Source organism: Capricornis sumatraensis, chromosome 8 (genome assembly GCF_032405125.1).
Source record: "Capricornis sumatraensis isolate serow.1 chromosome 8, serow.2, whole genome shotgun sequence".
In the NCBI taxonomy this organism is placed as follows: domain Eukaryota; kingdom Metazoa; phylum Chordata; class Mammalia; order Artiodactyla; family Bovidae; genus Capricornis; species Capricornis sumatraensis.
Window position 1 is genome coordinate 98,905,843 of NC_091076.1, and position 6,681 is coordinate 98,912,523.

Here is a 6,681-nt window from a genome sequence, read left to right on the forward strand (position 1 = left end):
GGCTCGTGCAGCCGGCCGGCGCGATTTAAATTTCCCGGTGGCTCTGCATTCCGATTGGCTGGTTCGAGCTTACGCTATACGCCCATTGGTGGATTTGAAAAACACGTTAGCTGGGGAGGGGTCAGAGGGCCCAGAAGAAGATAGGATAGCATCGCGAGATAAGGGAGCGGCCGCGCGATCCCCGAGAGCCTTGCAGTGCGGAGAAGAAAAACTCCAGATCCCGGCATGCAGCGCGCAGGGCCGGTTCCCTGTCCATCTTGGTCGGAGGGTCAGCTCTTTGCATGGGTTTACCGCGGTGTGGTGGCTGGTCGTTTTCCTGAGTGTTTGCCTTAACTAAGTACCACAAATGATTCCCAAAATAATTCTCTTTAAAAATCTTAATAAAGAAATATATTGCTATGCATTTTTCCCGATGGGACTCAGAAAGAACTTCGCCGGGGTCTCTGGACATCAAGGAGGGGAGGGATAAGGCAGATGTGTGCTGCATTTTTTAGTTACTGTTTTTAACTTGTGTCATAAAAGATTGCATAGAAGGCAGAACTATGTTAACAAAAGCTTTATTAATGCCTGCTTCTCCAGTCTTATTTTTAATAATTTGAAATACAAAAGAACTGCAAATCTTTATCCATATTTGTTAATTTACTATTTTGATGTGTGTATATATGTATATATATGTATACACACATGCGCGTGTACCTCTATTTATATATACATGGCTTTTACATATTACTTTTTGAACCATTTGAGAGTAAGTTTGAGAAATCTTGTCCATTTACCCCTAAATATTTCAGCTTGTATGTTGTAAGAATAAGGACATTCTGTTATATTACCACACCATAATCATCAAATTCAAGACAATTGAACTTATATGAGATTATTTATTTATAGTCTGTGTTCAGATCATCAATTGTTATAGTAATGATCTATGCTATATTTTATATATTTCAAATAAAATGTTTGCATTTTCTTGTAATTTAAAAAAAGCTTCAGTGATAGTCATCAGAACCTCAGGATTATGGTCCACTTTCTTTTCGCAGCTTTTCTGTATCCTGAGAAGGGTATTTTTAAGAAAAGCTGTATTGGCTTTTTCTTTTTTTTTTTTTTAACTATGATTTGAACAATGAACTTTGTCCCTCCTGCAGGCATTTTTGCCAGCCTCACTCATTGTGTAACAGTAATGAGAGTCACGGAGGTTCCTTCTACTTCCACATAACCAATCAGGATAATCTTACCCCCTCTAAATGCACAAGGTTGTGGGATTTCACCTCTAAACCAGTCATTACATGGCATTCACTAGGCTACTGTGAATGGTTCGGGGCAGTCATGTGACCTAAATTCATTCAGTTGAGAAGCCGGATACCTTTTGTTTAATGATGAGAGGTAGGAAAGCAGGCTCTGTTCTCAACTGAGAGATGTGAATCCTGGAAATCCAGTAAGACAATTGGAGAGAAATCGTGAAAACTTTGATCAATACCCTACCTTACTTCAAAAGGCTGCAATTATATGACTTTGCAAATACATCATCCAGTACACTTCCTTTGTTGTTTAAGCTAGTTATAGTGGGTATTCTTTTGCTTACGAATACATATTGGGTAATATTATGTGCCCAGAAGTGTTCTAAGTTTTTTATCTTTGTGAATATATTTAATTTTCACAACTCTGTGAGGTAGCATTATTATCTGCTCCATTTCACAGAAGAGAAGAGTGGGTGGTTAAGTAACTTGTCCACATTCACACCGGAGTAAATGGCAGAGACAGGACTCAAACCCAGGCCCTGTCCTTCCAGGAACCATGCTCTCTGACCACTATTCCGTACTTGCACCTGAGAACAACCTGAAACAGAAGTAAACTGTCAACAGTGAAAGCTGCCTTTGACAGATGCCTTGCCTGGGAAAGCACAGACCCCACCCCCTCAAACCTTCCTATTGTAGTTGGGATGGAGATTCAGGAGAGGGCCTAGTGTAGCCTAAACCAATCCCATTCCATCCCCCAGACACAGGAATTGCTTTGCTGATGAAGATGTAACAGAATACAGTAAAATATTTACTGAGACTTTTGTGAGATATCCCCTCTCTTCCAATGGACTGTGTGCTATGATGATGTGAGCCTGAGAAGGAAGCTGAACCAGAGAAGCAAACTCAAGTGTGGCCAAGTCTGAATAATCATAGTCTGTCAGCCATTCTTTCAAGTAAGAACTGTGTTCCATCGAAAAGGCAACGAGTTTAGCCCACAACTCAAACACTACACAAAATGTTTCCTCAAGAGACACTCACTGAATTTTGGTTATCTGGTAGAAGTGATTTATGCATAATTCCATTTTGTCGCATAAAATCTTAAAAACATGTATTCAAGGGTTGGGATTTAAATTAATAATTCTTATAGTGTCACCTCTTCCAACAACACAAGAGAAGGCTCTACACATGGACATCACCAGATGGTCAATACCGAAATCAGACTGATTATATTCTTTGCAGCCAAAGATGGAGAAGCTCTATACAGTCAGCAAAAACAAGACCGGGAGCTGACTGTGGCTCAGATCATGAACTCCTTATTGCCAAACTCAGACTTAAATTGAAGAAAGTAGGGAAAACCACTAGACCATTCAGGTATGACCTAAATCAAATCCCTTACGATTATACAGTGGAAGTGAGAAATAGATTCAGGGGATTAGATATGATAGAGTGCCTGAAGAACTATGGACAGAGGTTCGTGACATTGTACAGAAGGCAGGGATAAAGACCATCCCCAAGTAAAAGAAATGCAAAAAGGCAAAATGGTTGTTTGAGGAGGCCTTACAAATAGCTGTGAAAAGAAGAGAAGCTAAAGGCAAAGGAGAAAAGGAGAGATATACCCATTTGAATGCAGAGTTACAAGAATAGCAAGGAGAGAGAAGAAAGCCTTCCTCAGTGATCAGTGCAAAGAAATAGAAGAAAACAATAGAATGGGAAAGACTAAAGATCTCTTCAAGAAAATTAGAGATACCAAGGAAACATTCCATGCAAAGATGGGCACAATAAAGGACAGAAATGGTATGGACCTAACAGAAGCAGAAGATATTAAGAAGAGGTGGCAAGAATACACAGAAGAACTCTACAAAAAAGATCTTCATGACCCAGATAACCACAATGGTGTGATCACTCACCTAGAACCAGACAACCTGGAATGTGGTCAAGTGGGCCTTGATGCTTCCTAGAAGCATCACTACGAACAAAGCTAGTGGAGGTGATGGAACTCCAGTTGAGCTATTTCAAATCCTAAAAGATGATGCTATCCTAAAAGTGCTGCACTCAATATGCCAGCAAATTTGAAAAACTCAGCAGTGACCACAGGACTGGAAAAGGTCAGTTTTCATTCCAATACCAAAGAACGATCAAATTACCACACAATTGTACTCATCTCACATACTAGTAGAGAAATGCTCAGAATTCTCCAAGCCAGGCTTCAGCAATATGTGAACTGCGAACTTCCAGATGTTCAAGCTGGATTTAGAAAAGGCAGAGGAACCAGAGATTAAATTACCAGCATCGTTGGATCATCACAAAAGCAAGAGAGCTCCAGAAAAACATCTACTTGTTTTACTGACTATGCCAAAGCCTTTGACTGTGTGGATCACCACAAATTGTGGAAAATTCTTAAAGAGATGGGAATACCAGACTACCTGACCTGCCTCTTGAGAAATCTGTATGCAGGTCAGGAAGCAACAGTTAGAACTGGATATGGAACAACAGACTGGTACAAAATAGGGAAAGGAGTACATCAAGGCTGTATATTGTCACCTTGCTTATTTAACTTATATGCAGAGTACATCATGAGAAACACTGGGCTGGATGAAGCACAAGCTGGAATCAAGATTGCTGGGAGAAATATCAATAACCTCAGATATGCAGATGACACCACTCTTATGGCAGAAAGCGAGGAAGAACTAAAGAGTTTCTTGATGAAAGTGAAAGAGGAGAGTGAAAAAGTTGTCTTAAAGCTCAACATTCAGAAAACTAAGATCATTTCATGGCAGATAGATGGGGAAACAGTAGAAACAATGACAGACTTTATTTTCTCGGGCTTCAAATCACCGCAGATGGTGACTGCAGCCATGAAATTAAAAGATGCTTGCTCCTTGGAAGAAAAGTTATGACCAACCTAGATAACATATTAAAAAGCAGAGACATTACTTTGCCAACAAAGGTCTGCCTAGTCAAAGCTATGTTTTTTTCAGTGGTCATGTATGGGTGTGAGAGTTGTGGACTATAAAGAAAGCTGAGCGCAGAAGAATCGATGGTTTTAAACTATGGTGTTGGAGAAGACTCTTGAGAGTCCCTTGGTCTGCAAGGAGATCCAATCAGTCCATCCTAAAGGAAATCAGCCCTGAATATTCATTGGAAGGACTGATTGTTGAAGCTGAAACTCCAATACTTTGGCCACCTGATGCGAAGAACTGACTCATTAGAAAAGACCCTGATGCTGGGAAAGATTGAAGGCAGGAGAAGGGGACAACAGAGAATGAGAAGGTTGGATGGCATCACTGACTCAATGGACATGAGTCTGAGTGATGGACAGGGAGGCTTGGCATTTTGCAGTCCATGGGGTCGCAAAGAGTCGGACATGATTGAGCAACTGAAATGAACTGATTGTCAAAGATGTTCTTAAGTGAAGCTGGCCAACAACCGAGCCCCCCACCTCCACTGCACAAAGGTGAAGCGTAACGATTATTACTAGCTTAGTCTGACTGCCTGGACTCAATAATGTGGCAGTTTTACTTACCATCACGTCTGCACCATCGTTGCTGTGTGATTAGCTATTATTCACTGATAATGTCCTAGTGTCCATGAAAAGTATTTCCCGGAGGACTCAGGATCCCCAGGTAGTAAAACTGACATGACACACAGACACATAAAATTTGAAAGAAACACACCAAAATGTTAATAGTGGTTGACTCTGAACACTAGATAGCATATTCAAAAGCAGAGACATTACTTTACCAAGGTCCATCTAGTCAAGGCTATGGTTTTTCCTGTGGTCACGTATGGATGTGAGAGTTGGACTGTGAAGAAGGCTGAGCGCCTGAAGAATTGATGCGTTTGAACTGTGGTGTTGGAGAAGACTCCTGAGAGTCCCTTGGACTGCAAGGAGATCCAACCAGTCCATTCCGAAGATCAGCCCTGGGATTTCTTTGGAAGGAATGATGCTGAAGCTGAAGCTCCAGTACTTTGGCCACCTCATGCGAAGAGCTGACTCATTGGAAAAGACTCTGATGCTGGGAGGGATTGGGGGCAGGAGGAGAAGGGGACAACCGAGGATGAGATGGCTGGATGGCATCACGGACTCGATGGATGTGAGTCTGAGTGAACTCCGGGAGTTGGTGATGGACAGGGAGGCCTGGCATGCTGCGATTCATGGGGTCGCAGAGAGTCGGACACGACTGAGCGACAGAACTGAACACTAGAATTATAGTCAGTTTTCATTTTCTTTGCTTGGCTTACTCCTATTTATACAATTTTACAGTGAACAGGTATTATGTGTCTAAAAAGAAAAAGAAGTATTTAAAAAAATTAAAAAATCAGCACATTTACGTGCAACAAGCAAAAAGGTATTATGCATGGAACCAGAAAACCTCTAAATCTTTATCCAAGATCTAGTTTTAAGATAAAAACAAAATTCGTATTATTTTGTATGTAGGACCTTGTTATGTTTATTTTCCCTTTAATCCGGAGGGAAAGAAGAGATGGGGAGAAATACGGATGTAGATGGGTAGGGGAGCGGGGCAGATTTACAGAAAAGCCTGTTCACCCTGGAAACCCCCAACAGTTCCCAGCACATAAAAAGTTATCCAATTAACGTATATAGAATAAAAGCAGCAAAGAAGGGGGAGACTGTTAGGGACGGGAAGGCTGTGGGGACCTCACGCTAGAGGAAGGCGGCAGACATGCCAAAATGCAGAGGCCTGGGTCTGCCCCGGTAAACAGAATTAGAACGGGGGTGGGGGAGGCCAGGCATTGGAACTTTGTTTAAAGTTCCCCGCAAGAGCGTCTAGTATGCAGTCAAGACTGAGAGCTTTCCCGAAAAGAACCTCCCGAAAGAACCGAATGAAAAGCACGCCCCTCCCACAGATACCCAGACCCGCCTGCGTGCCTGCCAAGCAGTACCAGGACAGCGCGGTGCGCCGAGGTAGCTCACGCGCATGCGCGTAGGGGCTAGGGCGGCGGGCCAGGCCGAAGGCGCAGGCGCGTGCTGCAGCCACTGGGGGCGATTCCCAAACCGCACGCAGCCTGACGTGAGGCCTCGAAGCGCGGGGGCGGGGCACGATGATGGCATCGCGTAAGAGGGTGGTGTGAGAACCCGGATCCTGTGGTGACCCAGTGGCCTAATGGATAAGGCATCAGCCTCCGGAGCTGGGGATTGTGGGTTCGAGTCCCATCTGGGTCGCACAGAGATTAGTTTTTGGTGGGCAAAAAAGCAATGATGGGCACAAAAGTAGATTTTGAAATGTCGTGATTTCTCTTTCTCTGCTGCGATCTCCGGGGCTGTTGTATTTAAAAATCGGAAATGCGTTCTCCGCTGTAGCACAATTGAGACCTTGCAAGAGAGAACTAAGATGGGACCGAAAAGAGGAGCGTTTACTCTTGCCTAGTTTATATTTATCTTTAAAAGAAAAAAGCCTTAGGAAACGCCAAATGCTAGCTGGAT

General features: G+C 42.9%; 1 non-coding gene across 1 annotated transcript; it reads left to right on the forward strand.

The window, feature by feature from the left end:
* The first annotated feature begins 6,347 nt into the window (after window positions 1-6,347).
* On the forward strand, window positions 6,348-6,420 carry TRNAR-CCG (transfer RNA arginine (anticodon CCG)). The gene has a single exon. It is a non-coding gene; the product is annotated as a tRNA-Arg (tRNA).
* Window positions 6,421-6,681: the final 261 nt, after the last annotated feature.